This window comes from Cynara cardunculus (assembly GCF_001531365.2).
Source record: "Cynara cardunculus var. scolymus isolate 2C chromosome LG 3, CcrdV1, whole genome shotgun sequence".
NCBI classification, from domain to species: Eukaryota; Viridiplantae; Streptophyta; class Magnoliopsida; order Asterales; family Asteraceae; genus Cynara; species Cynara cardunculus.
In genome coordinates, this window is record NC_037530.1 from 36,888,790 (window position 1) to 36,897,876 (window position 9,087).

The 9,087-nt window shown below is 33.5% G+C and overlaps 1 non-coding gene and 1 pseudogene across 1 annotated transcript; both read right to left on the minus strand.

Moving 5' to 3' along the window:
• Window positions 1–6,164: 6,164 nt before the first annotated feature.
• Window positions 6,165–6,346, minus strand: LOC112510655 (annotated as a pseudogene).
• Window positions 6,347–7,620: 1,274 nt separating this feature from the next.
• LOC112510593 lies at window positions 7,621–7,816 on the minus strand. Its single transcript, XR_003068971.1, has one exon. It is a non-coding gene; the product is annotated as a U2 spliceosomal RNA (small nuclear RNA).
• Window positions 7,817–9,087: the final 1,271 nt, after the last annotated feature.

The following is a 9,087-nucleotide window of genomic DNA, read 5'->3' on the forward strand; positions in this document are numbered from 1 at the left end:
ATTTTTATATGTCGTCGTAACTTTCGACGACATAACGTCCATCATCAGTTAGGTTTTGCCCACCATTAAGTATGGTTGGAATTATAATTAGGAGCTCTTTGGTAGTTGCTGAATGTTTTGATGTAAAATGATTAATAGACTCTTATGATATAATGGAAAATAAAATATAACTGTTTGGTAATTATTTACAATGAAATTATGGCGTTGAATGGTCAGGGAAAACCCAAGTTACAAAACCATATAAAGGGTTTAGAACCATAAAGAGATAGACAGTTTTTGTCAAACAAGATTCACCTTTTAACGATTCAGATGTTGTATCTTAATGGAACTATTAAAAGGTAAACAAACAATTCTATGATTTAGTAAGGGTTGTTAGAAAATGTAACTTCTTTGTTGTTATATTTTTTTTATGGATGGATATAAATATATATAGAAATAAAAGAATTGTTTAAATCTTGACAAGAAGATGAAAATGTCATTAATGCCCTTGGAAAGAGCTTCTGAGCACGCATATTAGATGGGTCATTGATCGAAGGACTTGATGGTTACCAAACAAGCACTTCAATATCCTAAATGCAAGGATTAAAACTGCTATTATGCTTAAATTTAAGGGACCGTTGTTGTAATTTACTCAAACTAGAAAAATAACTCCTTATTATATACGAGTCATGTTCATGCATAATAGTAATCAAATAAGATAATAAAATAAATGAATAAACACCACACAAATCAATAAATAAATAGTTTTAAAAACAAATTAAAAAAGGCATAAAATTAAATTATTTATATAAAAAATATTTAAAATTATATTGTTACCATATTTGTGATTTTGATATAATTTAATTTTTTATTTAAAAGAATTATTTATTTAATGCATTTAAAGTTAGTGTCTTTAATTTTTATTTAAATAATTTATTTTTTATTTTAAGGAAATATTTAGAAAAAATTACAATCTTCATCAAATCAGATGTGTTTCATAATTAATTGATTTTTTTTTTATTTTTTCCTAATAAAATGTGATTTAGAATATAAAAATAATATTCAAATTAAATATTGAAAAAAAATAATGAAAACAGAATTATATGTGGTATGTAGCAGAACACATTTAGAATGTATAAGATCACATATACTTCAAAACATAATTCATATTTTACAAATATCAGATGTAACGTTGTAGATAGCTTATTTTTTTGTCCACCTAAATTTACTATGATCAATATCACATATGAGATTTTGACAAAAATTAACGATTTTTTAAGGAAAAAAATGTCGATTAATTGTGGATGTCAAATGTGATATTTGATGAAAATTGTAAAAAATATATCTTAAATAAATTATTTCAATTAAAAAAGTATTTTAAATGAAAAACTAAATCATGCTTTTTGTACAAAAAAGTCATAAATAAATACATTAATTAAATGCATTAAATAACCTTAATTGAAATAAATGAATTTCCATGTATAATTTGTATGGAACAAATGATACATATTTTTGGTGATTTTTAAGAAAATTTTAATTTAAGCCACAATTCAAATAAATGATTGGTCCAGAATTATTCTCTTATTTTCTTATTTAGTATCTATTCTCGTATAAACCTCCCTCTATCGTACATATGATCTTTGTATTTTTTAAAGTATGTTCTATAAAATAAAATTTTCCTAAATTTATATACTTTTAAATGTATAATTTAGAAAAGATGTTTCGAAAATAACATCGAATGAAATAATATGCATTTTTGACAGTGTTTTAAGGTTGTGTTTGATACATGGGATAGGAACTCACTCATATTTGGCGTGACAACTTTTTGTCTCATGTTTGGTGCAATATGGGACAAGACAAGTACTGGGACAAGGTGACACAAAAAAAAAATCTTTTTCTTGCTCCACCAAAATAGGTGGAACAAGATGGGACAAGAATGAACAAAAGCTAAAATATTACTAATTTACCCTCCTTTGATATATAACTTTAATATGATATTTATTTTAGCGGTCACCATCGCTAGTTGTGGCCGTCGCGTTGGTCACATCTACTTCTTCTTTCATTACAACCTTCTCCACCATCTCCGCAACCACGCCAACCATCGACTACCACTGTCCATCGTTATCTCCATGACCACTATCGGCCACTGACCACCGGCATCCATCATCACCATCATTGGCCACCTTCTCTTCTACTACAACAACCTCCACCCACCACCTCCACCAACAACCATCGGCCATCAACCACCGTCATCCACCAACCACCACTGCCTCTACCTCCACAACCACCGACATCATCCCCCATTGCCACAACCATTAGTATCATCGACCATCACCACCTCCACCTCTGCCATAACCACCACCACCATCACTACCACTACTTATTACCTCCGTTATATCGGTTACAACTACCTCCTACACCACTATTGACCACCACTCACTATTATCTACCATCTTTATGTCCTCCACAACCACCTTTGGCTACTAACCACCACCAACACTAGTATCGTCGGCCACTACTACCTCCACCTCCACCACTACCACCACCACCACCACCATCGGCTACCACCACTACCACCTCAATCACCACTGGTCGACCACCACCATCACTATCCATAACCACCACCCACCACCAATCACCAATGTCTCTACCTCTACAACCATTATTGTTGTAACAATTTTCATCATGCCTTATCCAGTTGATAACAATCTTTCAAAATGAATAAAACATAATTTATCCTTTGTACCATCAATTATATCAAAAAATTTATTTAAATTTGGTACTATTATATATGTATTTACGTATTTGAAAATTGTATGAAAATATTTATAAATTAAATTATTTAATTATTAACTTTATTGTTTTTGGTTAATTGTAACTATTCTATGATATATAAAATCATCAAATAACTTTAGGGGGTAACTTGTCTAGTTATGTACTGTCCAATCATAATTGTACCAAACATCAGACTAGGGATGGTGATTTGCCCCGACCCGGTGGGGAACCCGGTTCACCCGGCCCGAACGGGGACGGGGATTCCCAGCTAAAACGGGTCCCGGGGCCGGGGCCGGGGACGGGGAATGTTACTCAAAACGGGGCTGGAGTCGGGGCCGGGGATCCCCGGTATAATCAAACTAAAGCATACTTTTTACCGGGTTTTGACCGGGGATTGACCAGGGTTTACCGGGTTTTGACCGGGGATTGCTAGAATTTGACCGGGGACGAGATGATAATCCCCATACCTGCGGGGGACCGGGGCCGGGGGACGGTATTACAAACCGGGGCCGGGGTCGGGGATTACAAAACCCGCCCCATCCCCGCCCCGTTGCCATGCCTATACCAGACAAGTATTTGGAATAGTCCAGTCCAATCCTACCCTTTGCCATGTCAAGTCTTGTCCAGTCTAATCCTATCCTTTGCCATGTCAAGTCTTGTCCAGTCCAATCATTTATATTTATTTGTATTAATTATACATCTAACATTCAAATTTGTCGCCATATATCAAACTACATTGCAGTGATGAAACCTTCAAACACCTTACTTTACATAATTTTTCCTGACACATTAACAAAATAAGAAACTTAATAAAACTCCACAATAAATGTTCTTATAAAACCTCACTTTCCTTTTTTATTTATAAAATGTGATTTTATTTTATAGATTTTTATATAAGTTTAATATAAATATATTTAAATTGCTAGAAAATTATTGAAAATGCTCAAATATAATTTATTAGTTTTTATTTTTCTATATTAATTTTAATTTGTCAATATAGAAGATATTGTGAAATGTAGGAACAAATAAAACAAAATTAATAAATATATTTCATAATAATTACTTTTTTGTATCAATTTTGATTTATATGTTTTATAAATTTATTAAAACAGAAAAATATGGTTAAAAGCTAATAAATAATAATAAAAAAGAAATGTAGACAAGAACCAGAGTTCTTATTCAAACATTTGAATTTTTATTAGAATTTGTGATTGGATAAAAATTCATATATCATACAGTGGAGGTTCTTATAAAAATACAACAGGAAGCTAAGCAAGAATCTCTACTGTGGACGCTCCTAGAGAAATTTATTTTTTTTACTCATGAAAAATTCATTGTTTATATAGATAATTGTGAATTTGATCGATAAATTTGTTCATTTTATTTTTATTAATAAATTTTTTATATATAAATAATAGTCAAATATTTTATTCATCATTTCTTACTGTATCATAGATGTTTTATCTGCTTTTCTTCTTTATGTAATGAAGAAATCTTGGAATTTTATTATACTCTTTCGACACAGTTTCATACATCTTGTATGCAACTTGTTTCAAGTCGCATATAATATAGATTTAGAACTTTCGGTACATTTGCTGTGACATCAGGGGCGGACCTAGTGTGGTGGCATGGGTGGCACGTGCCACCGTATTATTTCGCCACTGAAGGGTAAACAATTTCGGTTTGTCAACGGTGCTACCGTATCGTTTTGGAAGGTGTTACCATATTTTCCTGAAATTCAAACAGTGCCACCGTATGAAACAATTTCTAGGTCCGTCCCCTGTGTGACATGCAAACGAGTTTCCTATGACTTAGGTAGTCGCACACTCTACCCTCTGTAACTTATACACGACTTTGAAATAGCGTCACCCCCAAAACCTAAGGGTTCCTCCGCAAGGTTCGTCCATGGAGCATAAGGGTTTTGCCTACGATTTGAATTTTGAAAGATCGAGCGACTTGAAACAAGTCGCATTCACGCACCATACGAGATAAATCATGACGTTATGGCTCATTTTGATTCAGAACAACCACAAACAACTTAGATACATTTCAGTTTGTTCTTTTATCTCGAAATTTGAAGTGGTAAGTTGTTTTTGCTATCGTATGTGTTTGTTGTAAAGACCGGTAAACATTTCACTGTAACCTCTACTTATTGTGATAATATACATGAACCCGGGTTTGTGTGAACGTACACAATCGTAAGGCCATGAAATCACATTATATGCGTGTGCTGTTTACAACATCTTCAACAGCTATGCTATAGTTTTTCTATGATAGAGTATGGAAAAATCAAAATCTCTAAAAAGAATTACATTCAACTCTAAAAAAGTTTACATCCAACATCTACGTTATTTTAACAATTTTAGCATTAACTATATTAATAAAATATTCAATACATTTAATAAAATATTATTTCTTTTTCCTACACATTTAACTTTAACTATAAGGGTACTCGTGCAAAGCATCGAGACACATTTCGATTTCAATGTTTCGTTTTATTTTTTTTATTTATGTCGATATAATACAATTTTATGTGGTTTTGAAAAAAACGATAATGTTTTTCTTTTTGAATAAAATATAAATTTAAAAATATCATATAAAATTTGCAAAAAACATATTAATATTAGTATCAAATTAACTATTTAGAAGTGCTTATTTTTGTATTTTTTTAATTCAAATTTTTTATTATAATTTAATTCATCGTAACGAAATAACTTAATTTAGGTTTAATAATATATATTTTTATAAAGATAATAATTAAGTATTCTGTTAGAATTCAATAATTATCCTAATTATATTTTAGATTTTTTAGATTTTAAAATGAGATGTTTATCCTCTATTTGGTTATGTTTATCTGCAGTTAGTTACACGAATTCAAACATAGAGCTTTAATAAGTTGTACTTATGCATAATTTACTTGTAATCTTGAATTTTAAGTAATATGCATCAATAAACAGTACTTCATTCATAAAAAATGGTTTTTTAAAGTTTTTATCAAATGTTTTATAATATAGTATAGATAATTTAATTGGTTGGGTATAATTAACATATTATTTCTCTTTCTTCTATAGAGTTTTAGAGATTTCTCCAAATTTAGATATTTTTACAATCTCTCTCATCTTTTCTCTATTTTAGTATAAAAGATAGCATATTTGTCGAAGCAACAAAAATGCTAAAAATTCAAAAATTCATCTTTTCTTTATTTTAACATAACTATTGGAGATGCTCTAAACTTGCTTTTTATAAGTCTCGAATCACATTAAATGCCTGTGTTTCTTAACTTTTTATATGTTTATTGTGACGTCATAAAACATTTGTGATCCATTTTGTTCCATTTCAATTGAAGCATGTTTGTCATTATATTTGGTATTTCTTTTTTCTTGCAAACGATTTGCACAGAAAGATCATTCCAGATTTTTATGATTTTCTTAACTGTGCAACACCAAGGCCACACTCAAAAACCCCAATAGCAAGCTTATTATGATGGGTCTTTCTTCATAAAAATAAGATTAATATTAATTTGACTATATATCAGATATTAAACTGATAAGAACATATACTACACTTGATCTTAGCGACACTCAAAATCCGGTCCAAAAAGGACCGACCTGAAAAAGTTTGATCAGGCCCTCTTTCAATCCCAAAGCCCAGCCTAGACCCTAAAGATCCCGGACTATTTCTGCTTACTGGAAAACGGGCTCGAAAGGCCCAGGACCAAGCACGAAAAGCCCGAGTCTTATACATCTCTAAAATACCGAATTGATAGTTGGACAACATTATCATTCAAGAACATGGATCTAAAGCACCAAGTTTCAAGATTATGCCCAAAATGATGTTGATGATCTGGCTTAGTAATTGGATTCCAGAACCTAGATCCAAAGCACCAGGTTTCTAATTAATATGCCCTCATATGTTTGTCAGCCGTTGAGTGAGTCAAAATTTCCCTTCACATTGGTGTTGTTGGAGGCAGTTGAAGTTGGTTGTAATCAACTTTTTGTCCAAATTAAACAATATTTTATAACTGTGTTTTGCAATTGTCTAAACAGATGTGCTGAACCAAAATCATGGTAAACTTGCAACTATTTTATTAACCACAAAAGGACATTTTAAAACTAGAATCGGATGGGTGAGCCTGGCCAAGGCAGTAGTGCAACGCCAAAGCGACTCTCAACGACCCCAATAGCAAGCTATTGTAATGGGCCTTTCAAAAGCAACTGTCAGTGACCCCAATAGCAAGCTATGTAATGGGCGTTTCCCCATAAAAAATAATTCAAGTGCTATAGTTTTTTGTATTGTGACACTAGCATTTCATAACTAATCAAGATCTCCCCCTCTTGCCTAGAAAAAAAACCCATGCAACCTATAAAGAGTAGTGAACTTCTCTAAGACTCTCATATGTCTGATAGGAAACAGCGAAAATGAACGACACCTTTTATCGCAGATCTTATTATCTTAGAGATCTCACCAACAATCTACCGGCAAATATGCACTAGTTAACGAATTACTGTTTCTGGATACTTAACCCGGAACCTCTTTTCTCCATCTCTTGGCTTTGTACGCCTGTATCTGTTTGGTTACGATCCAATTATGCGAAGAGCCTGCATGACATAAGCCTGGTGCAGGCTGGGCTGGGTATGGGTAATGACTAATTAAATACGTTCTCAAAGAAAAGAAACAGTTACACTTAATAACCAAACCAAAACAAACTTTTTTAACTCGAACCGGAGGAGTGTGCCAAGCCAAAGCGATAGTGCAGCAGACGCTCAAAGACCCCAATAGCAATAGTGATTAGTGAACTTAAAATGCAAAGGATTTAAATTAGAATTGGAGGGGTGAGCCAGGCCAAGGCAATAGTGCNTAGAATTGGAGGGGTGAGCCAGGCCAAGGCAATAGTGCAACACCAAGGCGACTCTCAAAGACCCCAATAGCAAGCTATTGTGACGAGTCTTTCCCCATAAAAAATAAGATTAATATCGAGTGAGCCAATGGCTCACATATCAGATATTAAACTGATAAGAACAGATACTACACTTGATCTTAGCCAAAAGGCCGAGAAAGGTATGCTTTTCTCCTTCTCAAGCCTTGGTTTTTAAAGCTACTCAATAGTTGTATGTTTTCTATCGCTTAGGCTATGTGGGACACACCTAAACTGGTTGCTTCACTTCTATCTTCTGCCTACTGTTTGATACGCTCCAACTCGAAAGAAAAAAAGCAGGCTCATACCATAATATCGAGTAAGCCAATGGCCTACATATCAATCCTTTTGTTCTGTAAGGAATAGCCTCTCGTCATACCAGCATTATCATTCAAGAACCTGTAGCTACAGCACCAAGTTTCAAGATTATGCCCAAAATGATGATGAGGATTTGGCTGCTTGCTAATTAATTTGCCATCATATGTTAGTAATTGGGTTCGATCCTAGGCCCCCCACTAGCCTCAATCGCTTAGTGAGCCAAAATATGTCCCATAATCGGACCCGCTTTTTGCACATCTCTTGTTATTTGAATTAAATTATAAGAAACTTTTAAATCAAAAATCTCGTATCTTCCTTAAGGTGCTTCTCTCTCGACGGATGGGGACTCCTACATTGACAATAGTTTCGCAATCGAAATATGGTCGAAAGAAAAAATCTCTATTTGAGGAGGAAGAGGATAGACTTTCGAACCCAACACACCCAATGGTTGTCTTTGGAGGCGGGTTCCGCGTGGGGCCGGTTGAAGTTGGGATAATCAACTATTTTCCCAAGTTAAACAGTAACTTATATCTGTTTTCTGCAATTGCCTAAACAGACAGTGCTGAAACAAAATTATGGTAAATTTACAACTATTTTATCAACCATAATGTCGTGATATTGACTAGCAAGTGCTTCGAACCAAATATACAAAATTTTGCCTGCACAACAAGGGTCTTTGCCAATTGCACCATCTCTAGAAACTACCTTTCTGCAACTAAAAAAAGCATTAGAATCACGAGGCAGAAAATGGATTCTTATAACGCAAAACGAGGCTAAATAGACTCAAAGAGTCCTGAAAAATGTTTTTTATGGCATTGGAGGGGTAAGTCAGTCCAAGGTTGTAATGCAACACCAACACGACTCTTAGCCAAGAGATGGAGAAAACAAATTTCAGGTTTAGTTTCCGAAAACAGTAAATACGTTGGTGCATATTGAGCAACTACACAATGCAGTAGATTGTATATATGAGCAACTTGAAAACTCAAACTTTGCTTCTGAACTTCAACTGCAAATGACATTTTTAAACTAGAATTGGAGGGGTGAGCCAGGCCAAGGCAATAGTGCAACACCAAGGCGACTCTCAAAGACCCCAATAGCAA